Genomic DNA, 23,817 nt, shown 5'->3' with positions numbered 1-23,817 from the left:
TAGAGGAATGATATCCATTCCACTGGACTTTCTAGGAACTTGCCTGCAGCTGGAGCAGTCCCTGTCCCTAGGTTCCCTCTAGCACAGAGAGGTTGCTAGCAGAGGCCCGGCTGGGGAGGGAATATGCAGCTTACAGGGGATGCCAGTGGGCCCTAGGAAGCATTGATGCAATGCTCTTTTTATGAGGCTGGGCTCTGAGCCCTTCTCCCCTGTGATAACTTCTGGGAGTAACTTTCCCCATTTCCCTGGTCTCCTCTCCCCCTCCTGCTTCAAGAGCCAAATTCCTGCATGACAGCAGCACCTGAGGAATGGGAACTCACACAATAGTGATACAGGTGGAGAGAGGAAATACCTGTAGGTCTAAGGAGCTTGGGTAATAAAGGCTGCCATTCGCCAAACCCTCACATGCCAAGTGCATGCCCAGCCCTGCAGGCTCTGCCTCCCTCAATCTTTCCAGCGCCCTGGTTGTGCAGGTGCTATCCTCGTGACCTTTTCACAGATGAGGAAATGGACCCTTAGAGAGGTCAGGAAATGCTTCCAAGATCACATAGTTAGCAAATGGCAGAGCTGAGAAATAACTCCATGTCTGTTCAGTGATAAGCACATGGGTTTAGCCACTGGACTCTGATTTTTGTGTGTACGTTAGTAGCTCAGCTTTTATGAGAACTGGAGATTAAGCTCCCTGAGGGTAAAAGCTACAGCTTATATTTTGCCCTATTTATCTCTATGTGATGCCAGGAACTCATTTTAAAAAGCAGCTGCCGACTCCGGAATCTGCGAACCCCAGTAGGTGCCGCATCCCCATCCCGCAGCCATGGCCGCCTACAAACTGGTGCTGATCCGGCACGGCGAGAGCGCGTGGAACTTGGAGAACCGCTTTAGCGGCTGGTACGACGCCGATCTGAGTCCGGCGGGCCACAAGGAGGCAAAGTGTGGCGGGCAGGCGCTGCGAGATGCTGGCTAGAGTTTGACATCTGCTTCACCTCAGTGCAGAAGAGAGCGATCCGGACCCTCTGGACAGTGCTAGATGCCATTGATCAGATGTGGCTGCCAGTAGTGAGGACTTGGCGCCTCAATGAGCGGCACTATGGGGGTCTAACTGGTCTCAATAAAGCAGAAACTGCTGCAAAGCATGGTGAGGCCCAGGTGAAGATATGGAGGCGCTCCTATGATGTCCCACCACCTCCGATAGAGCCTGACTATCCTTTCTACAGCAACATCAGTAAGGATCGCAGGTATGCAGACCTCACAGAAGACCAATTACCCTCCTGTGAGAATCTGAAGGACACAATTGCTAGAGCTCTGCCCTTCTGGAATGAAGAAATAGTTCCCCAGATCAAGGAGGGGAAACGGGTACTGATTGCAGCCCATGGCAACAGCCTCCGGGGCATTGTCAAGCATCTGGAGGGTCTCTCTGAAGAGGCTATCATGGAGCTGAATTTGCCGACTGGTATTCCCATTGTCTATGAATTGGACAAGAATTTGAAACCCATCAAGCCCATGCAGTTCCTGGGGGATGAAGAGACCGTGCGTAAAGCCATGGAAGCTGTGGCTGCCCAGGGGAAGGCCAAGAAGTGAAGGCCAGCGGGCAGGCTGTTGTCCCCAGGAGCACCCTCCCTGCCTGTTGCATCCCTTTACCCCTCCCTCCTGCACATGTCACACTAACCACATCTGTAGACATCTTGAGTTGTAGCTGCAGATGGGGACTGGTGGCTCCCATTTTCATTTTAGCCATTTTGTCTCCTGTACCCACTCCCTTCATACATTCTAGTCAGAATTGCACTTCTAGGGCACAGGTTCTCAGTCCAAGCTGTAGAAAGGCTCCCCTTATCCAAGAGAGTTGAAAGGTAGTGACAAGCTTTTGCAAGTGCTTTGTTTACTAAGGACTTGAAGGGAGGAACATGCTAAGCTGTGATCAGTGAAGAGAAGCAAGAGAGCCTGTCCACCTGCAGGAGCCAGTCCTCTGCTTATCTGCAGTCAGGCCTGGGGGCTCTAGTCATTCCAGTGGCAGATGAATGTAACCTGCATGGTGATGTGACAAATGTTTCCTCCCTGACCCCAGAGAAGCTGGCTCTAGAAGGTTGGGATGAATCGTGAATTTAGTTTAGGTGTTACATTTACTTTTATATAAAAAAAAGAAAGTATAGTATATATAAATAGTACAAAACAATAACCCTTTTGGGGTTCCTTGTGGCGGTTGAAATAGTACCACACATGGTCATCAGAAAATAAACCATTCCTCATACCAATATGGGATAAGCTCCTTGACCTCTGAGGGGCAGGAGTGCTTCCTGCTGTGTTTCCGAATCCCTCCCCACCTTGTTTTGTGGCAGTGAAATGCCTCTTGGTCCTGTCCAGGTGTCTCACTGATTTCTGAATCATGTTCTAGTTGCTTGGCTCTGCCACATGGGTCCAGTGTTCCTTTGAGCATAACTGTACTAAATCCTTTCTCCAGATAAGTATAATAAAGGAGTGATGTGCAATAAAAAAAAAAAAAAAAAGCAGCTGCCAACCATGCTGAGACGGTGGTCAGCGGCTGTCCATGGATGATCTGGCGGCCACTGCAGCTGAAGAGACCAAAAGCAACCCTGGAACTGTCCACACTGTAGACAGACTTTTCAGGTCTCTCTCGCCCTGCTTTTCCCGTGGTGGTTGTATTTTTCTCCCATCTGCCTCCTGGTTCCTGCCCATTGGAGGCTTTTCCAGCCTCGTGACCCCTCTCTGCAAATGCCTGCACCTACTCATCGCTCTGTCTTGACGCTGATACCACAGACCGAGATTCCTCTACTTTTCTTTCCTGCGCCACATGTTTCCTTACGGCTTCTCTGGCTCCTTCTCTGTGTCTCTAAGCATCTGGGCCACCTCACTCTCCGTTCCCACTGAGGGTGTCTGAGAGAGTCCCTGATGGGTTAGTAACAACCCAAATCTGGAGATACCTCTTGGTCTCACCAGCTTAGCTTTTAGGCTGCCCACATTCTATAAAGCAGAGGCCCACAACCGTTTTGGCACCAGGGATGGGTTTCATGGCGACAATTTTTCCACGGATAGGGCAGGGAGGAAAGTGTGGTTTCAGGATGATTCACATGCATTACATTTTTGCACGCTTTACTGCTATTATTGTCACATTGCAATATATAATGAAACAATTATACAACTTACCGTAATGTGGAATCAGCGGGAGCCTTGAGTTTGTTTTCCTGCAGCTAGACAGTCCCATCTGAAAGTGATAGGAGACAGTGACGGATCATCAGGCATTGGATTCTCATAGGTAGCGCACAACCCAGATCCCGCGCATGAGCACTTCACAATGGGGTTTGCGCCCCTATGAGAATCTCATGAGGCTGCTAATCTGACAGGAGGTGGAACTCAGGCGGTGATGTGAGCAATGGGGAGTGGCTATAAATACAGATAAAGCGTCACTTGCTTGCCCACTGCTCACGTTCTGCATGTGGCTGGGTTCCCTCCATAGCAGGGCTCACCTCAGGTCCTCCAACTTAAAGATGAGGCACCTGAAGCTCAGAGACGTTAAGCAACTTGCCTGAGGCCACACACTTAGAAGGTGATAGAATCCAGATGGGAACATACGTCAGTCTGGGAAGACGAAAGAAGCTGTGGGATGAATGGTGGTAGTAGCTGCGTTCTTAATGCTACCGAATCCCTTAAAATGCTGAAAGTGGTAACTTTTGTCACGTACGTTTACCACAACAAAAAGTGGTTAAAATGGTAAAAAGAAACAACGAACAAAATAACCTCATGGGATTTTAAACTGGATTAAATGAGTTATTCTACCTGAACCCTTTTCTTCATGCCTGGTATGTAGCTGCTAATATGATGACTAATTATGTTAATATTGCCTTTTTAGTTTCTTCATCTATAAAGTGGGAATAAATAATAAAGATACCTCTTAGGGCTTATTTTCCTTATTTCTTAGGAATTTATTGTGGCAAATTTATGCATATGTAAGTTGCATTCATTTTTTAAAACGAAGACATCACTACTTGAAGAGCGTAAGTACTAAGTATACAGCTGGATGGATTTTGTATACGTATTTATCAATGTACTCACCGCCCAGGCCACGGTAGAGACATTTTCCATGCCCTGAAAACTTCCCCGTGTTCCTCCAGGTTAGGACCAGCTTCCTTCCCACTCTTAGGGTTTCTGATTGGATTAAACACAACCCGTAGCACCTTGTCTGACAGACTTGCTCCATCAATGTTATTAATAATCAATACCATCATTAACACACGAATTACTGCTGTTTGACAAAGGGCAAAAACAATAGAACTGCTAACGATGACAATACTCCAAACCCAATTTAGAACAAAACTCATACAAGAGCACAGGCCACAGAGCTAAGAGGCTGGCCCTTTGACTGCCATCTGCCAGCCATGCAGCCTGCACCACGAGGATGCCCCTCTGAGCTTCAGGGTCCCTATCCCTCAAGTGAGGCCTCAGTCCAAGTCATCTCTATGGCTCCTTCTAGTTCCAACATCCTACAAGCCTAAGAATTTGGCATTGTAACTGGCATGGGGATGAAATAAGTGTGGAAACTGAGGGTTACAGCAAAGTCAACCCCATAGATCTCTTGCACCCCAGCAGCTGGAGTGGGGTTCATGGGTTCATGGGGACAATACAGAAAGACTCTTGCTATAACTCTTGAAGAGTTCTAGTTCAAACCACACCAGTGGGTTGACCTTTAGAGATGAAAAACCTTTCTCCACATTAGGGCTGACATGCGCAGGTCATACAAGTGGCCAAGTCCACCCACTCTGTTCTCAGCTGTTGGATTCTTTGGGTGGCAGAATTTCCATCTGCTCACACAGCTGTGCTGAGAGCTGAAGTGCCTGGGGTGGTCTCTGTTCACCATCCAGCTGTTTAAGCAGCAGGCAGGGGGAGCTTCCTCTCGCTTCCTCAGGACTGCAGCTGTTGAGAGCATTATGGGAACAAAGGCTGACTTCTATGACAAGAATGTGTCAAAACCAATTTTTCTTAATGCAGGAAATGATTTCAAGTTGACTTATAAGCTAGTCCAAACATGTTCTCTGCAATATAAAACATAGTAATAAAGTGCCTAAAAGGTTGTCTCATATACAACAGGTACTTGGTAAATGTCAGTTCCTAGACTTCTCAGCCTATATTAATCTGCCATTCATTCGTTCACTCATTCATTCATTCACTCAGCAAACAGTTTTCAATGCTGTGGGATACAGGTACTGAAGACACCATAATGAACAGCGCAGACAAAATCCCTGCCTTTGAATTTTATAGTCTGGTGAGTACAGACTGACAATTGACAATTTACAATTAAGAAAGAAAAAGGCAACATGCATTCAGTCGATCAAATATTTACTGAGCACTTACTAGTGCCAGACACAGTTTTAGGTATTAGGGATACAGTGTTAAACAAGACACACATGGTTTCTCAACTTAGAGAGCTTTACTTCTAGTGGAGAACCAGACAGTAACTATATGAACAAATGAATACACACGTTTTGTGATGGCAAGTGTTTGAGGGAAATGAACATAGCAGGGGTGAAGCACAAGAGGAGAATGTGCTGCGTTGACAGAGGGGGCCAGGCTTCAATAATTTCTAGAGAATACAAAGCAAAAAGAAAACTTCCATCGCCCTCATGGCTATGTCACTGGTTTTCCCGTTGTGTGTTGTTAGACATCTCTTCTGTGTAAACGTTTCTGGAGCACTGGTTTCCCTCCTCTCTTGGATGGCACGAAGGTAAGCTCCTTGAGGTCAGGAGCTGTATCTCAATTTGAGTGCTCCAGAAATCCAAATATACTAGCCACCTACTATAAACTGAGTATCGCTCATCCAAAATGCATGGAACCAGCAGTGTTCTGGATTTTTTATATCTCCAGAGTTTGCAATATTTTGCACATAATGAATACGTTGGGGATGGGATCCAAGTCTAAACATAAAACTAATCTATTTCTCATATATACATTATACACATAGCTTAGAGGTAATTTTATAACATATTTTACACAATTTTGTGCGTGAAACAAAGTTTGTGTTAAGTACTTAATGTGCAAAAATTTTCACTTGTGGCATCATGTCCACACTCAAAAATGTTGGACTTTGAAGCATTTCAGATTTTGGATTTTTGGATTAGGGATACTCAACTTGTATATTTGAGGGATTTCTTGACGGAATTTAGCAGAGAATGGGTAAGGCTGCTCTCTGACTTGATTGAAGATGCTTCTGCAGCGTCCAACAAAGATCTTAAGAATCGGGGGCTTATGGAGCAGGGGCAGGTAGGGAGTGCATGGTGAAAAAGAGGCTTTGAGGAGGAGCCCTGCAGAATAAGACTCTAAAGTAAAGTTCTAGAACATGCAGGATTTAATTCCAATGAAAAGCATGGAATGACATGATGGACAGCTGGAAGCAAGAGCTGGCTCTTTCCCGCCCTTGCCATCTGATAACAGTCCTGCCTCACTTCTCTATCAAGATCTTAGAAAAAAAAAAAGATTTCAGCTATCTGAACACTGCCTTCCAGCTTGAGTTTGGGAGATAAAAGTGATGCTATTAACTCTGAGAGTGAGGAAACAGAGAAACAGGTCGGCTGTCTTATCCAAGGCCCCCCAGGAAGTTGGGGCAGAAACCAGGAGCACTGGTTTGCCTTTCTTGGGTGGCACAAGGGTAAGCTTCTAGACGGAGCTCTCCTCATTCAGGGTCAGTGGCATGATTTGCCAGATCTACATGAACTGCATTCATCCTTAGCTCTTTTGTGCATCATGATTATCTGACTTAAAATTCTTATTCAAAAAATGCCTGAACTTTCCTTCTCTTGACTCCCTAGCCACTGCCTAGCCTTCTTTTTCTTCACTTCCAGCTTCCTACATCTTCCTGGGTGGCAGGGAAGGAACCATAAGCATAGGCAGGGTGGGAGGCCAACACTCAGGGTTGCAGCTCGGTGCAGCTGTCACTGATTATGGAAGGAGGCACAAGAGCCCTGAGCACACGCAGCTTTGCCTCAGTTGCTGAATGCAGATTTGAAAACCACAGCGAGTGAAGACCAGAAAGGACCGCTACCAGCCTGACCAGTGGGTCAGGGTGGTAGAGACCTCGCTCAGCTCCCAAGCCTAGCTTCCGCTTTCTCCACCTGGATTTTCTTCCCTTCAAGAAGATGTGCAGGGCCAGTGTGGATGGGGCAGTGCCACATGAACCATTCAAAAGAGGGCTATTTCCTGTTCTGTACCAAACTCCGCAGGGATCTCCTTGCAATGACTGTCCTGAGTTCCGACCTCTTCCTCTTGCAGGTGCTATATAGCAATCACAGCACTTTGAAGGCATAGACTTCATGTCCTGCCCTGCTTAAAGTTCTTCAAGACTTCTCCCTTGCTCTAAGAATGAAGTCTCAACATGGCTTCTAACTCCTGCTTAACTCTCCAGCAGCAGCCCAGGTCAGCTCCTCTTCCCTGACTCCTGCCACAGTTCCTTCTGATCCTCAAACAGCCAAAGTCTCACACCATGGGCTTTTATTTTTTTGAGTCAAGATTTCACTCTGCTGCTCAGGCTGGAGTGCAGTGACATGATCACAGCTTACTGCAGCCTCAAACTTTTTGGCTCAAGAGATGCTCTCATCTCAGCATCCCAAGAAGCTGGGACTACAGGCATGTGCCACTATGCCTGGCTAATTTTTCAAGAAAAACTTTCTGTAGAGATGAGAGTCTTACTATTTTTCTCAGTCTGGTTTCAAACTCCTGGCCTTAAGCAATCCTCCCCTCCCACCTCGGCCTCCCAAAGTGCTGGGATTATAGGCTTGAGCCATGTACCCAGCATCCACGGGGCTTTTGTATAGGCTGTTTCCTGGACTTATTTGCTTAGGTATCTCTTATTTAGCTTTCAGGTCTCAGCTTAAATGTCATTTCCCTTCTTCTGGACCTGGCAGAGCAGAAGGTGCCATCAAGGGAGATGATGTCTGCCACGACAAGAACCAAAAGCTTTGGCGTCAGGAGCCCAAGAGCCAGGACATCTACCAAATGCTGTTGGTCAAGCTGTTCAGGTTTTTGGCCAGATGAACCAAGTCCACCTTCAACCAGGTTGTGCTAAGGACGTTGTTAATGAACCGCAGCAACTGGCCACCTCTGTCCTTTTCCCAGATGGTCGGGAAGATGAAGCTTTCCGGCTGGAAGTGCTGTTGTGGGGGTCATAATGGATGTCATGCCCATGTTGGAGGTGCCCGAATTCAAGGTGTGTGCACTGTATGTGAGCAGTGGGCCCAGAGCCGAATCCTCAAGCCTGGGGGAAAAATCTTTACCTTTGCCCAGTTGGTTCTGGCCTCCCCAAGGCCTGTGGCTCCAGCCTGCTTTCCCATCCTTACAAGGGCCAAGGTGTACAGGTATTTAGGCCAGCCTTGGGGAACCCCACACAGCCACACTAAACCCTATGTCAACTCCAAGGGCAAGCCATAGCTAAAAAATACTAACCCCGGATCATACCCTCTTATTTAAAGATTTTAGGGCCAGGTGCAATGGTTCATGCCTATAATCTCAGCACTTTAGTATGCTGAGGTGAGAGTATCACTTGAGGTCAGAAGTTTGAGATCAGCCTGGGCAACACAGCAAGGCTGATCTACTAAAAATTAAAAAAAAAAAAAAAAAATTGGATGCTGAAAAAAAAAGAAAAATGTCACTTCCCTTCTTCTAGTCTGAAGAAAGTTTCCTGGGTTCTTTGGATTAGGTTATATGCCCCACTATATACTTTAATAGCATGTTTTTCACTTCTGTAAGGTAGTCCCTATTATATTAATAGTGATGTGGATTTTTAAAAAAAGGTTTTTAAATTTTTAAATTGCTGTTCCTATTCTCCTTCTCTTCCTCCTGCTTTCTCTCTTCCTGCTTCCTTTCCTCTCTCCTTTTCCTCCATGCCCTCCTCTTCCTCCTGCTTCTTCTGATAATATGATCCTCTTAGTTCCTAAAACATAGCCTGGCACTCCATATATATTTGCTGAATGAGTGCGTGAATCTGTATGCCCTGGGGGCTGGGAGGACCTTTAAGATGATTGAATCCAATGAGTTTCCTCTGCAGCACCCCAGCCAGATATCCCTAGACTCTGCTCCAATGCCTCTGAACTGTGAACTTGTAGACTCCAGAGCATCCTGTTGTGTCAGCCTGGCGGCATGGCTAAATGCTCAGGGTCATATTAAATGTTATTTAACTCCCCTCAGCCTCTGTTTCTTCATCTGTAAAAAGGTGATAATAATAATACCCGCTCCACAGGAATGTTGCAATTGTTAAATGAGATCAAGCATGTAACACACAGCATCTGGCACCAAGTGATGGTTAAATAAATGTGATTTATTGTCATGATTATTATTATTTTACCATAACTGTCATCAGTCTGTCTTCAGATGGCTCTGACAGAAGGTGAAGTTGTCCTCACATTACATCGTGAGCAATTTTCCTCTAACTTCTGATTCTCCCTTTGGGTTTGCAGGTTCCACATGATGACTATAGATGTCAGAGGCCAGTACCTTGATGAATACGTGTCTTCCCTTCCCTAGTTTGCCGCGGGACAGACAGTGCATCAGTTTCAGGTCTTCTCACCATCTTGGCCTCTGTCTAAATTACTCCTCTTTTTCTATGTCCCCTTACTTCTTAAGCCATCCTAGGGATGAAGAAAGTACTGTCCCAGACAGATCCATGGGCATCCGTGTAGAGAGTACCAAGAAACCAGAATTATCCTGACTGTGTACCCAGCCAACGTTAAGAAGCTTTATGGTCTGTTCAGCAAACCTGTGGAGGCCCTGTCCTCCATCGTGGGATGGGAGCTGAAGGAAACAATGTTCAGGTCTGGCCCCAGCCAAAACCCATCTATTCCAACCTACCATTTCTTTTCTGCCTATGTCTTGTTTTTGTTTACTTTTTTTGTTGTGGTTGAGAACAGGGTCTTTCTCTGTTGTCCAGGCTGGAGTGCAGTGACACAATCATAGCTCCCTGCAGCCTCAGTCTCCTAGGTTCAAGTGATCCTCCTGCCTCAGCCTCCTAGGTAACATCACAAGAACCTATCTCTAGGAAAGTAAAGTAAAATAGCTGGGGGTGTGTGTCTGTGGTCCCAGTCTCTGGTCCCAAGCCACAGGCACACACACCCAGCTATTTTATTTTACTTTCGTAGAGACAGGGTCTTGTGATGTTACCCAGGCTGGTCTCGAACTCCTGGGCTCAATCAGTCCTCCTTCCTTGGCCTCCCAAAGTGCTGGGATTACAAGAATGAGCGATTGTACCTGGCCACCTTCTTCTTTTCTTTTTTTAAAGAAGGCTATTAAGTGCCCAGTGCCTGGAAAGTTCCTTTCTCTCCTGAATTAATATACCAAATTAGTTCCTGCTAAAGTGTTAATGACTAACCCCAATTTCCCTTCTTGCCAGCCATCTGTCCTCCTCCACAAAGGGTTGAGTAAACAGGAATTTTAGACATAAGTTGCAGAGTCTGTGAGGGAATAAATTTTGAGCAGGGGGAGCTCTCACACCGGGCTCTCCAATTCACACTGTAGAGGTAGCTTCCTATGCAGTAACCCAACCAACCCTACAAATACCTGGTAGGAAGAAGGGCTGTTCCAGCGAAGAGTCAATTAATATGAAGACCGCCATCTACTGGCAGATGATACCTACTGGCCCCATTGGTGCACTAGATAAGTTTTGCCATTGCATGGGGTTTCCTGATTGGATTGCTTGACTGTTGAGAATCAGTCTTCTCCCCATTCGCTTTCCCTAATTTCCCTTTTTCATTATTTCTTTGTTACTTTGATTCCTTAATATATACAACATTTCTCAGAGCCTTTATGCTACAAGGGATCTTTGGAGGCTATAACTATTGTGTGTCATTAACACTTTAGTATAAATTAACTCATTTGATGACCGCTAGTCCAGAAGTTGAGATTCCAACTTGTCCCTCCTTTTCTTCCTTCCTTCCTTTCTATCTCCTATCACTGATTACAGAAGTCAGGCTCAAAAACACATCTTCGATCTGGAGAGGAAAGGACTTCAGGGAGTTTTCATTTACCAGAAGACAGCTGTGGAAGTTTTAAAAAGGTATCCATATGCTGGCCTTCCTTACCCCATCAAATCTCATTTGTGCTCTTCTCGGAATTTCTAAAACAAATGCAACTCCAAGAAGTCTCCTCAGTCTCTGAGATCCCATATTTCCAGTTCCTTCAACAGCTAGAGAGCTGTCTGCCCCCTTTCTTAACAAGACGTGCAAGTATCTTCACTGTATTCTTATGCACATTTCATGTGTGGTGCATCTGTTTCATGTGTGGCCTGTCTGGCCTCTTGACATAGGCTGTTTACTTCCTGGAGACACTGGCTTTTCTTTCTCAGTATCTCACCATTGCACTAAGTCTAAGTTGTGGCTTAGATCACAGTATGTGCTGCCTGCACACTGTGAGATGCTCCTTGGTCAGGGTTGAAACAGCGGGGAAACGGTGGCTCAGAAGGTCTGGGTGAAGCTCAGAAGATGTCTGAGGTCTCTAAACACCTATTTCTAAGTGTCATTTGCAAGGAGAGGGTATTAGAACCATAGTTTACAACCTGGAGTGTAAGTGTCCCTAAAGAGATGGGAAGATTTCCCAGGGGGGATTTGGGCATGAATTGTTTTAAGGCACTCCTTTTCCAGACCCCAAATTCCTTAACTGCCCTTTCCTGAACTGATCTAGCAGACAGTACACCTGCAGCTGGGGGGTCCGGCTGGTTCTCTGGTCCTGCGAGCCCTTTCTCAATAGCCCTTTTCCCACGTTACAAAAAGGGAAAAAACTTACTATAGTGCCTTAGGCCAAGTATACAAACTTCCCATGGCATCAAAAAAAGGACAACCGAAAGCATTAATGAAGGCAACATAAATCTCTAAGGTTTTGTGTCTCTCTGTCTTATACACATGTCTGTGAAGGGCAAAGCATGGCATTAGACACAAGGTGCTTTAACCCATTTGGGGAGTATTTTGAATTCAGATAGGTTGTATGGTGAGGCAGAAACACGATAACAACATTTGTCTAATGACTCCCCTCATCCTTCCCCCAAGGATTGTCAAAGATCATATTGCCGTCATGGAAATCTCATGAAAATAAAATAAAGTTAGTGAACGTAGGAAATATTGAGGGTAGTGGCCCATTATTTCACCCAGGTGATAAATTCATGGTACAGCTTCATGCTCTATCAATTTATCTGTCTATCTATCTATCCATCCATCTAATCTATCTACTATTTTAGACTTAGAATTCAGAGTGTTTACCTTGGGGACATATATTAACACATTGATTTGGCTTGAAAAATGAAAACTAAGTGTTTTGGAGGGGGACAGAGAATAAGTCTATTCTAGGTGATTAGTTTTATGACTCACTTCAACAATCACCTTAAAGTGCCATAAATTGAATGTGCTAATTTTCAGCTCTTAAAATTTTCACAATAAAAATTAAGTATATGATAATATAAAATCAATGTACAAAAAAATTTTGGTAAATGTATATTGAAATGAAAAATATTTCAATTTACCCAACCCTTTTTAAGTATATCAAATTAGAAGGTCCCTTCATGAGAAAGAATAACAAGCATAATTAACAATCATTTAATAAGTCTTGATAAAGTATTTTAGGTGACTTCCCAGAAAAAGAGAAACTTAATGACCACAAACACTAGGTAATAAATATTTGCAAGTCAGATGTTTTCCAATTTTTTGCTTTCAACAATATCAGAGGAGGACCTAATGGAGTTGTCAGCTGATAGACTATTAAAAATAATTCTTGATGATAGAGCAGTATGTTATTTTTGGCATAGAACTTGGAAAGAGCTCAGAGAGCTAAATCATATTACTATAATAAAATTCCATCCAAACTTACGTGAACCAAGTTTCCCAGCATTACTTTCATAAAAAGGAAAAGTAGGAATAGAATGGATGCTATTCCTTGTCTAACTCTAATAACAAGTAATATTGTGCACGAATACATCAATTAATCAAAGATAAAAGCCTTAGTCATTTCATTAAGAGATACATTACTATTTTTTTTTGAGACAGAGTCTTATACTGTCATGCAAACCAGGATACTGGTATTGATACAGTCAGGATACACAACATTTCTATCACCACCAGATTTCCTGAAGTTGCCTTCTTATAATCACAACTACTTTCCTGTCATTCTCTCAGCCTTAATCTCTGGCAACCACTAATTTCATCTCCATTTCTATGATTCTGTCATTTCAAGAATGTTAAATAAATGGACTCATACATATCTAACTTTCTGACACTGGCTTTTTCTTCTCAGCATAAGCCTCTGGAGAGTCATCCACGTTGTGGAGTATATGAATAGCTCCTTCCTTTTTCCTGCCAAATAGTACTCCCTGCTATGAATGTCTCACAGTTTGTTAACCATTCATCCATTAAATGGGTTGTTTCCAGTTAGGGACTATTGCAAATAAAGCTTCTATAAACATTCATGTACAAGTTTTTTTGAGCATAAGTTTTCATTTCTCTAGGATAAATATCCAGAAATGCAATTGTTGGGTTGTGAGGTAATTTCAGGTTCAAAATTTTAAAGAAATTGCCAAACTCTTCCAGAGTGATAGTACTATTTTACGTTCCCTCCACATTGTATTAATGATCTAGTTTCTCTACATCCTCACCAGCATTTGGCCTGTCACTATTTTTTCCCACATTATTTTAAATCAAACTTTAAGATTGTTCTAGATCTACAAAAAACTTGCAAAGATAGTACAGACTTCTCATACACCCCCTTGCCCAGTGTCCCCTACTGTTAACATCTCTTCATTTTATGGAACCTTGTCACAACTAAGGAGCCAGCACTGGCACACTTGTACTAACTCAACTCTACAGTTTATTCACATTTTACTAGTTTGCTCCACTGTCCTTTCTCTGACTCTGCATACCACATTACTTTTCTTTGTCATGTCTCCTTAGCCTTTTCTTGTCTGTGAGAGTTTCTCAGACTTTCCTTGTTTTGGATGATCTTGACAGTTTTGAGGAATGCTGGCTGGGTACTGTGTAGAATATCCCTCATTGTGGGTTTGCTTGATATTCTTCTCATGGCAAGACAGGGGTAATCGATTTTGGGAGGATTACCACAAAGGGGCAGTGCCAATTCCACCACATGATATTAAAGGGACATACATGAAATTGACATGACTGAGAATGTTGACCTTATCACCTGGGCAAGGTTTGCCAGATTTTTCTCCTATAAAGTTAACCTTTTCTTCCTTTTCCACACTTTATGGTCCAAAAGCAAGTTACCAAGTGCTGACCAGTACTCAAACGGTTAAGAGTTAAGCCCCATCTCCTTGAGGGAGATATATTTGCATAAATTATTTGAAATTCTCCTTTGTGGAAGATTTGACTATTTAAAAAAGTTAATAGATGTATTTTTAGAGCAGTTTTATTTTTTCAGACAACTTGAACAGAGTGCAGAGTCCCCACAGACTTCCTCTCCTTCTCTTCCCCGGCCAACCCAGCAGCTTCCACCAGCAACATCTCCCATTAATGTAGTACATTTGTTACAACAGACAAATAAAAGTTGACATATTAGCTAAATTATTATGGTTTTCATTATTTTATTAACTAATTTGATATATTATTAACTAAATTATAATCTAGATGTCTATATATATTATTAACTGAAGTCTCTGGATCTTAACAAATGCCTAATGTGTCATGTATCCCACACATAATATCAAAATATGTACACATCATCCAAATGCACTCTATGAAATAGTTCACTGCCCTAAAAATCCTTGTGCTGTGCCTATTCATCCCTCCATCTCCCTCCCCTTCAGCAACTACTATCTTTACTGTGTCTATAATTTCACCTTTTCTTTTCTTTTCTTTTGAGCCGGAGTTTCGCTCGTTACCCAGGCTGGAGTGCAATGGCGTGATCTCGGCTCACCACAACCTCCGCCTCCTGGGTTCAGGCAATTCTCCTGCCTCAGCCTCCTGAGTAGCTGGGATTACAGGCACCCGCCACCACGCCCCGCTAGTTTTTTGTATTTTTAGTAGAGATGGAGTTTCACCATGTTGACCAGGATGGTCTTGATCTCTTGACCTCGTGATCCACCCGCCTCGGCCTCCCAAAGTGCTGGCATTACAGGCGTGAGCCCCCGCACCTGGCCCAATTTCACCTTTTCTAGAACATTATATAGTTAGAATCATATGGCATGTGATTTTTTAGATTGATATTTTTCATATAGCCATAAGCTTTTAAGGTTCCTTTACCTCTTTTCATGGCTTGATAGTTCATTTCTTTTCACCCTGAAATTGAATCCATGTATCACAGTTGTTTATCTGTTAATCTACCGAAGGATATTTTGGTTGCTTCCAGGTTATGGCAAGCAAGTATAAATCCTCTATCAACATCTGTGTGCAGATTTTTGTGTGGATATGTTTTCAGCTACTTGGTTAAATACCAAGGAGTGCAACTGCTGGGTCATACGATAAGATCAGACATTCAGGTGAGGGATCAAATCCTACACATTGAGTGCAGTGTACACTACTCTGGTGATGAGTGCACCAAGATCTCAGAAATCACCACTAAAGTATCTATCCATGTAACCAAACACCACCTGTTCCCCCAAAAACTATTTTAAAAGAACAGAGATTCTTCCAAGTGGCTATATCATTTTGCATTCCCACCATCAATGAATTAAAGTTGCTATTGTTCTACCTACCATTTGGTGTGTCAGTATTATAAATTTTTGTTATTATTCTGATAGAGATAATGTTCAATCCCTAATAATATGTGATGTTAAGAATATTTTCATATGCTTATTTATAATCTGTATATCTCCTTCGGTGAAATGTCTGTTCAGATGTTTGGCCTACTGTTTAATTGGACTGCTTTTCTCCTTATTGTTGATTTTTAAGAGTTTTTTGTATATTTTGTGTTCAAATTCTTTATCCAATATGTTTTGCAAAGATTTTCTCAGTCTGCAGCTTGTCTTTTCATTCTCTTAATATCTTTGATAGAGCAGAAGCTTTCATTTTAACGAAATCTAAGTTATTACATTTTTCTTTCATAGATTGTACTTTCAGTGTTGTATCTAAAAAGTCATCACCAAACCCAAGATCACCTAGATTTTCTCCTGTATAATCTTCTGAAAGTTTTACAGTTTAGTTTCATGATCCACTAGGTTCACGATCCACTATGAACTAATTTTTTTGGAAAGAGTAAGTTCTACATTTTTTTTTTTTTTTTTTATGTTCGGTTATTCTCAGCAACGTTTGTTGGAAATACTATCCTTTCTCCATTGGATTGCTTTTGATAATTTGTCAAAGATCATTTGACTATATTTATATGGGTCTACTTCTGGGCTCTCTACTCTGTTCTACTGATCTATTTGTCTATTCTTTCACCAGTACCACACAGTCTTGATTACTGTAGCTTTATAGCAAGTCTTGAAGTTGGTTAGTGTCAGTTCTCAAACTCTGTGCTTAACCTACTTCAATACCCTATCAGTTGTCCTGGGTCTTTCGCTTTGCCATATATACTCTATAATCAGTTTGTTAATATCCACAAAATAACTTGCTGGGATTTTTGACTGTGATTGCATTGAACTGTCAGATTATTTGGAAAAAACTGACATCTTAACCATATTAAGTCTTCCTGTTCATGAATGTAGACTTTCTCTTCAGTTACTTAGATTGTTGATTTCTTTCATCAGAGTTTTATAGTTTTTATCATGTAGTTTCCTTGCACATGTTTTGTTAGATTTATGCCTAAGTATTTTATTTTGCAGGGTGCTAATGTAAATGGTGATACATTTTTAATCATAAATTTCCATTGTTCAATTGGTATATAGGAAAGCAGCTGACTTGTATATTAACCTTGTATCCTGCAACCTTGTATAATCACTTATTAGATCAAGTTTTTGTGTCTGTGAATTTTTTGAATTTTCTATATAGACAATCATATCATCTGCAAAGAAAGTTTTCTTTCTTCCTTCTCAATTTGTATACCTTTTCTTCTCTTAATGTTCTAACTAGGACTTCCAGTATGATGATAAATAGGAGTGGTAAGAAGGATCATTCCTGCATTATTAATTCAAATATTTTTATGGTGCCAATTTTAAATAGTTTTATTTAAGCATTCCATTTTCCACTTACTTATAAAGTGCAATGTTATTTCCTTACCCTGGGTACATGTTCCACATTCAAGTATTGAGAATGCCCAGCAACTTACTTTAGCAGCTGAACTTTTTAGGTCCTTCAATATTCTAAATATGTGGAACAGTGCTACGCTAAACTTGGGTTGGCTTAATCAACCTCTTCAATGGTGGGCCCTAAGGAAGTACCACCAGAGGGAGGAGCTCCACCACCAAAGAATCCCCCAGGCATTCCTCCTGACATGCCTCCTGCACTCTGGTACAGCTTGGTCATGATGGGTTGCAGATTTTCTCCAGGTGTTTCTGCTGATGTTCACATTCTTCCTTCTCGGTGGTCTGATTCTTATCGAGTCAGTTGATGATTTCATTACACTTGTCCAGAATCTTCTGTTTGTCCTCATCATTAATCTTGCCTTGAGGTGTCTCATCTTCCACAGTTGCTTTCGTGTTGAATGCATAGGACCCAAGTGAATTCTTGGATAACACTTTGTCCCTCTGCTTCTTATCTTCTGCTTTGTACTTCTCAGCTTCCTGGACAATATGTTCACTGTCTTCCTTGCTCAAACAGCCCTTGTCATTAGTGATAGTGATCTTGTTCTCTTTTCCAGTACTCTTGTCCACAGCAGAGACATTGAGGATGCCATTGGCATCAATATCAAAAAAGTGACTTCAATCTGAGGAACATGTGCAGGAAGTATGCCTGTGAATTCAAACTTGTGAAGCAGGTTGTTATCCTTGGTCATGGCACGCTCATGTTCATAAACCTGAATAAGCACACCAGGCTGGTTGTCAGACTAGGTAGTGAAGGTCTGTGTCTGCTTGGTAGGAGTGGTAGTATTACACTTGATAAGGATGGTCATGACTCCACCAGCAATTTCAATACCAAGGGAAAGAGGAGTGACATCCAAGAGCAGCAAATATTGAACATTTTCAGACTTGTCTCCAGACAGAATGGCTGGGCAGCTGCACCATAAGCAACAGCTTCTTCAGGGTTGATGCTCTTATTCAGTTCTTTTCCATTGAGGACATCTTGGAGAAGCTTCTGATCTTGGGGATATGAGTAGAACCACTGACCAGGACAATATCATGAATCTGTCACTTGTCTAGTTTGGCATCTTGAAGGGTTTTCTTTATGGGGTCCAGGGTGCCATGGAACAGGTCAGCATTCAATTCTTCAAATCGGGCATGGGTAATGGAGGAGTCAAGTCGATTCCTTCATAGAGAGAATCTATCTCAACACTGGCCTGGTGTTTAGGCATCTTGAAGGGTTTACAAGCAGTATGCAGGTGTCTTACAGTTCTCTTGTTCTCACTGATGTCCTTCTAATGCTTGAAATCAGCAATAAAATGGCTAACCATTCAGTTGTCAAAATCTTCTCCACCCAAGTGGGTGTCTCCAGCTGTAGATTCCACCTCAAATATTCCAATAGTGAGGATTGACACATCAAAAGTGCCACCTCCCAGGTCAAAGATTAGCATGTTTCTTTCTGCCCCAATCTTTTTGTGTAAGCCATAAGCAATAGCAGCAGCGGTTGGCTCATTAATAATTCTAAGTACATTGAGACCAGCAAGTATTCCAGCTCTTTAGTAGCCTGATGCTGAGAGCCATTAAAGTAAGCTGGCACCGTGACCACAGTGTTGGTAGCTGGCACCGTGACCATGGCATTGGTAGCTGGCACCGTGACCACGGCATTGGTAGCAGGCACCGTGACGACAGCGTGGGTGGCGGGCACCGTGACCACAGCGTGGGTAGCGGGCACTGTGACCACAGCATTGGTAGACTTCTGCAATTTCCTTCATCTTTGTCAGAACCATAGACGATACCTCCTCTGGATGGAAGAAGCTTTTAGTCTCTCCCTTGTAATCTACTTGGACCTTGGGCCTGCCAGCAACATTCACCACCACGAAGGGCCAATGCTTCATATCAGACTGAACAACAGCATCATCAAATCTGCGTCCAATCAGATGTTTGGCGTCAAAAATCATGCTGGTGGGGTTCACTGCAACTTGATTCTTTGCGGCATCACCAATCAATTGTTCGGTGTCTGTAAAGGCAACATAGCTTGGAGTGGTTTGGTCTCCTTGATCATTGGCAATTATCTCTAATTTTCCATGCTGGAAAACATCCACACAAGAGTACCTAGTGCCAAGATGAATACCAACTGCAGGTCCCTTCGACATGGTTGCTGACGTGTAGGCCTGGCTCCGACAATGAAGAAACACACAGGAACCCCGACAGCTGCAGGCGAGTTCGATGAGCTAATTCAAATATTTTTATTTCAGTTATTCTGATAGGCCTGTAATTCTCTTATGATTTTTTTTGCATTTCCCTAATGATGAATGATACTGAAGATTTTTTTATGTACTTATTTGCTAATTGTATATTCTCTTTTATGAAATTTTTTTCGTGTCTTGCTTATTTTCTAATTGGATTGACTTTTTTTCCTGTTGAGTTTGGAGAGTTCCTTATATAATCCAGATATGAGTATTTTATCAGATATGTGGCATGTAAATATTTTCCCTCTGTCTGTAGTTTGACTTTTCATCCTCTTAACAGAGCCTTTTGCAGAGTAAAAAGCTTTTGGTGTCAAATCTAAGAACTCTTTGCTTATGCCTAAATCCTGATGATTTCCTTCTAATAATTTTATAGCTTTACATTTACATTGAAATATTCACCCATTTTAAGTTAGTTTTTGTGTAAGATATGAGACTTGAGGTTCAAAGAATTCTTTTGAATTTTGTTTGCCTATGGATGTCTAATTGCTTCAAAACCATTTATAGAAAAGACCATCTTTCCTCCATTGAATTCCTTTGGCACCTTTGTCAAGAAGCAGTTGGAGTCATTTGTGTGGAGCTATTTCTAGGTTCATTCTGTTTCACTGGTCTGTATGTTTGGTCTAGGTTCATTCTGTTTCATTGGTCCACCACACAATCTTGTTTTATTGCGGTGATAAAATAAGTCTTGAAATCATGTAGACTAATTTCTTCCAATTTATCTTTCTCTTTAAAAATTGTTTTGACAATTCTAGCTCCTCTGCCTTAAAGTGTAAAATTTAGAATACTCTGGTGTAGCTCTACCAAAAAACTTGCTGGGATTTTTAATAAGAATTGTGTTGTACTTGTATATCAATTTAGGGAGAATTGACATATTTATTACATTAAATCTTTTTTGTTTAGTTTTAAAATTTAGAGACAGGGTCTCACTCGCGTTGCCCAGGCTCGAATGCAGCAATGCAATCATAGCTCACTGCAGCTTCAACCTCTTGGGCTTAAGCGATCCTCCCACCTAGTGCTACAGGTTCATAAGACAGGGTCTCACTGTTGCCTCGGCTGGTTGCCAACTCCTGTTGGTCTCAAGCAGTTCCCCAATGTTAGTCTCCCAAAGGGCTAGAATTACAGTAGTGAGCCACCATACGCATCAACTAAATCTTTCAATATATAAACACTTACATAGATCTGATTGATAACTTTCACCAGCATTGTGTAGCTTTTGGTGTATAAATCCTACACATGCTTTGTTAGACAAGTATTTTTTTGAACAATTGTCCATGATATTCTAGTCACTTTTAGTGTCCACATACTTGGTGCCAGAATGTGAGAATACAATCAACTGACTTTTCTATGTTTACCTCATATCCTTCAAACTTGCTAAACTTATTAGATCTCGAAGTTTTTTGAAGATTCATTCGAATTTTCTTCATAGAGTGATCCTCTGCAATACGGTTTTCTTGTTTCTGATCTACATGCTTCCCCCCCACCTTTTTGCCTTTTTGTCCTGGCTAGAACTTCCAGTACTATGTTGAAGAGTGTTGAAAACAGACCTCCTAGTCAGGGTCCCAAACTTAGAGGGGAAACATTTGATCTTTTACCTTTAAGTATGATGTTAGCTATAGATTTTTGTAGATATTCATCAAGTTGAGGATGTTCCTCTCTATACCTGTTTTTTTTCTCTTCTGAGAGTTTTTTACTGATAAATGGATGGTGAATTTTGTCAAATGCTTTTGTTTGCATCGGCTGATATGCTCATGTAATTTTTCTTTTTTAGCTTGTTAATATTACATGGAGAGATTTTAAAATATTGAGCCAGTCTTGCTTCCCTGAAATAAATCCCATTGGCATGGTGTATAATTCTTTTTACACATTGCCAAATTCTATTTGCTAATATTTTATCAATGATTTTTGTGTCTATATTTATGAGATTTATTGGTCTGTAGCTTCCTTTTCTTTCTTTTCTTCCCTGCCTCCCTTCCTTCCCCATCTCCTTCCTTTCCTTCCTTCTTTCCTTTTTTGTAGTGTCTGTTTCTGGATTTAGCATCAGGGTAACATTAGCTTCAAAAAATTTGCCGAACTCTTCCTCTTCAATTTTCTGCAAGAGATTGCACAGAATCAACATTAATTCTTCTCTAAAAGTCAGTAGAGTTATCCAGTGAAACACATCTAGAGTGTGGATTAATTTTTTGATAGTTTTAAAATTGTGAGTTTAATTTTATAAATGGTTACAGAGCTATTCTGATGATCTATTTCATTTTGGGTGAATGTGATAGTGTGCATTTTTTGAGGAATTGGTCCATCTCATCTAAGTTGTTAAATGTATGAGAGTAGAGTTTTTTGTAGTAGTTGTTTATCATCCTTTAGAAATCTTCAGGGTCTGTAGTGATAGCTCCTGTTTCATTCCTGATATTGCTCATTTGTGTCTTTTCTCTTTTTTTCCTTTGTCAATCTTGCTGGAGGTATGCCAATTTTACTGATCTCCCCAAATAACCAGCTCTTGGTTTCAGATTTTTATCTACTGCTTTTCTGTTTTTAAATTTTATTGATTTCTGTTTTTATTTTTAGTATTTCTTTTCTTCTGCTTGCCCTTGGGTTTATTTTGCTCTTTAGTTTCCAGGTTCTTGGGATGGGATATTTGGTTTTTTGATTTGACGCTGTTCCTCTTTTCTAATATAAGTATTTGTGGCTACATATTTTCCTTTCAGCACTGCCTAGCTGTGTTCCATAACACTTGATATGCAATACTTTCATTTTTTTTTCAGTTCAATGTATTTTTGGATTTCCCTTGAGACTTCTTCTCTTCCCATGGATTATTTTAAAGTGTTTTTATATTTTTCTGTTATCTTTCTGTTATTTATTTCTGTCTGATTCCACCGTGGTTGGAAAACACACTGCATTATTCCAATTCTTTTAAATTGGTTGAGGTTTGTTTTATGAACCAGGATATTCTCTATATTGGTACTTGTTATTTTTTGTAAAGTCATATCAGATATGTAATATTTTATATTTTTAATGAATTACATATTAAAAATAACTGCCATTATAACCTAATACAGAACAATCAACAACTATAAGATATTAGTTACAGCAACTTATAGGAGTCTAATTTTAAACTGAAAAGAAAACAATATAAGAATTCCTACTATACAGAAGAATTTGGGCTGGGCATGGTGACTGACACCTGTAATCCCAGCACTTTGGGAGGCAGAGAAAATTGCTTGAGCCCAGGAGTTTGAAACCAGGCTAGACAAATGGTGAAACCTCATCTTTTCTAAAAATACAAAAATTAGCCAGGCATGGTGGTGCGCACCTGTAGTCTCAGCTACTTGGGAGGCTGAGATGGGAGGATCACCAAAGCCCAGAAAGGTTGAGGCTGCAGTGAACTAAAATCATGTCACTGCACTCCAGCCTGGGTGACAGAGCAAGATTTTGTCTCAAAAAACAACAACAAAAACCCAGAATATGTTTTGTTTACAATTTTTTAATGTGCGATATTGTGTATCAAATATTTATGGTGACTATTTACCGTTGGATATATGATGTAAACATGTGACTGAATAATTTTATTTAAAAATTTTAATATTTATGATAATCTAAAAGGTATGTCTATTTAAACTACATAGTTAAACTTTTGATGTAAACTTTTGGACGTTGACTTACAAAAAATAAATGAGGGAACACATGATTTGTCATATTTTGGTGGGAGGGAGTCAAGTCAGCATCACCATGGTAGTGGATCCAAAGCCAAGATCAGAAAGGAGGCGAAGATTAAGGCGACTATGAAGTTATGATTGAGATGGTCTACCTCCGTTGGTATTTCTTCATTCATTCACCCACTCAGCCACCTGTATTTATTAAGTACCATTTATTATCACATGCCACTTTCTTTGCTAAAGACTAGGAATATACAGGTGACTAATTCAAGGTCCCAGCCCTCAAGGAGAGCATCTCTTGCCTAGAAACCATGAGGAATATCACCATTCTGTGGAGCACCTGGGTCCATTCCTGCCTTGTGGTCTTGATTGCTGTAATGGGTTGGTGGATGAGGATGTGTGGAGGTGTCATTCTTTAGACCTAGACCAATGGTCTGTATGGCCCCACCCTGCACCTCACCTTCTATAGTTATTCTATTCCATAGCACACTGCCGTCTGTGTGAATTTGTTCACACAGTAACAAGAATAACAGGGCACAAGCCGTAGTAACTTAAGCAAATTATAGGCAACCAGTTTTGGCACAGAAGTTTGGCTGGATCTGGTTTACCACAAAAGAAGTCTGGCTTCTCAGCTCGGAATTTCTTCACCTCAGGCGAGCCAGACTTCTCCCTGCTGCAGCCGCTGGTTCTTGAGAAAGAAAGATGTGCAGTGTGGTAGAGTGGGAGGGGCTTGGTGTGAACCAGGTGAACTAGGTCCTGGTCCCAGCTGTAGCCCTATGTCATT

General features: G+C 41.6%; 1 long non-coding RNA gene and 2 pseudogenes across 5 annotated transcripts in view; 1 reads left to right on the top strand and 2 right to left on the bottom strand.

The window, feature by feature from the left end:
• Positions 1-23,817, bottom strand: part of LOC108593095 (uncharacterized) — a 100,159-nt gene that overhangs the window by 16,965 nt on the left and 59,377 nt on the right. For all 4 annotated transcript variants that reach the window (XR_013522272.1, XR_013522271.1, XR_004729232.3 and 1 more), the window contains exon 3: positions 3,160-3,217. This is a non-coding gene — a long non-coding RNA (uncharacterized LOC108593095). The remainder of the gene's footprint in view (positions 1-3,159; positions 3,218-23,817) is intronic.
• On the top strand, positions 811-2,203 carry LOC100389455 (phosphoglycerate mutase 1 pseudogene; annotated as a pseudogene). The gene has a single exon (XR_088762.7). The product of XR_088762.7 is annotated as a phosphoglycerate mutase 1 pseudogene (transcript).
• Positions 17,074-22,463, bottom strand: LOC100389083 (heat shock cognate 71 kDa protein-like; annotated as a pseudogene).

The sequence above is a fragment of the Callithrix jacchus genome, chromosome 9 (genome assembly GCF_049354715.1).
Source record: "Callithrix jacchus isolate 240 chromosome 9, calJac240_pri, whole genome shotgun sequence".
NCBI lineage: Eukaryota > Metazoa > Chordata > Mammalia > Primates > Cebidae > Callithrix > Callithrix jacchus.
The sequence above is the reverse complement of the archived record's forward strand: the minus strand, read 5'-3'. Positions and strand labels throughout refer to the sequence as shown.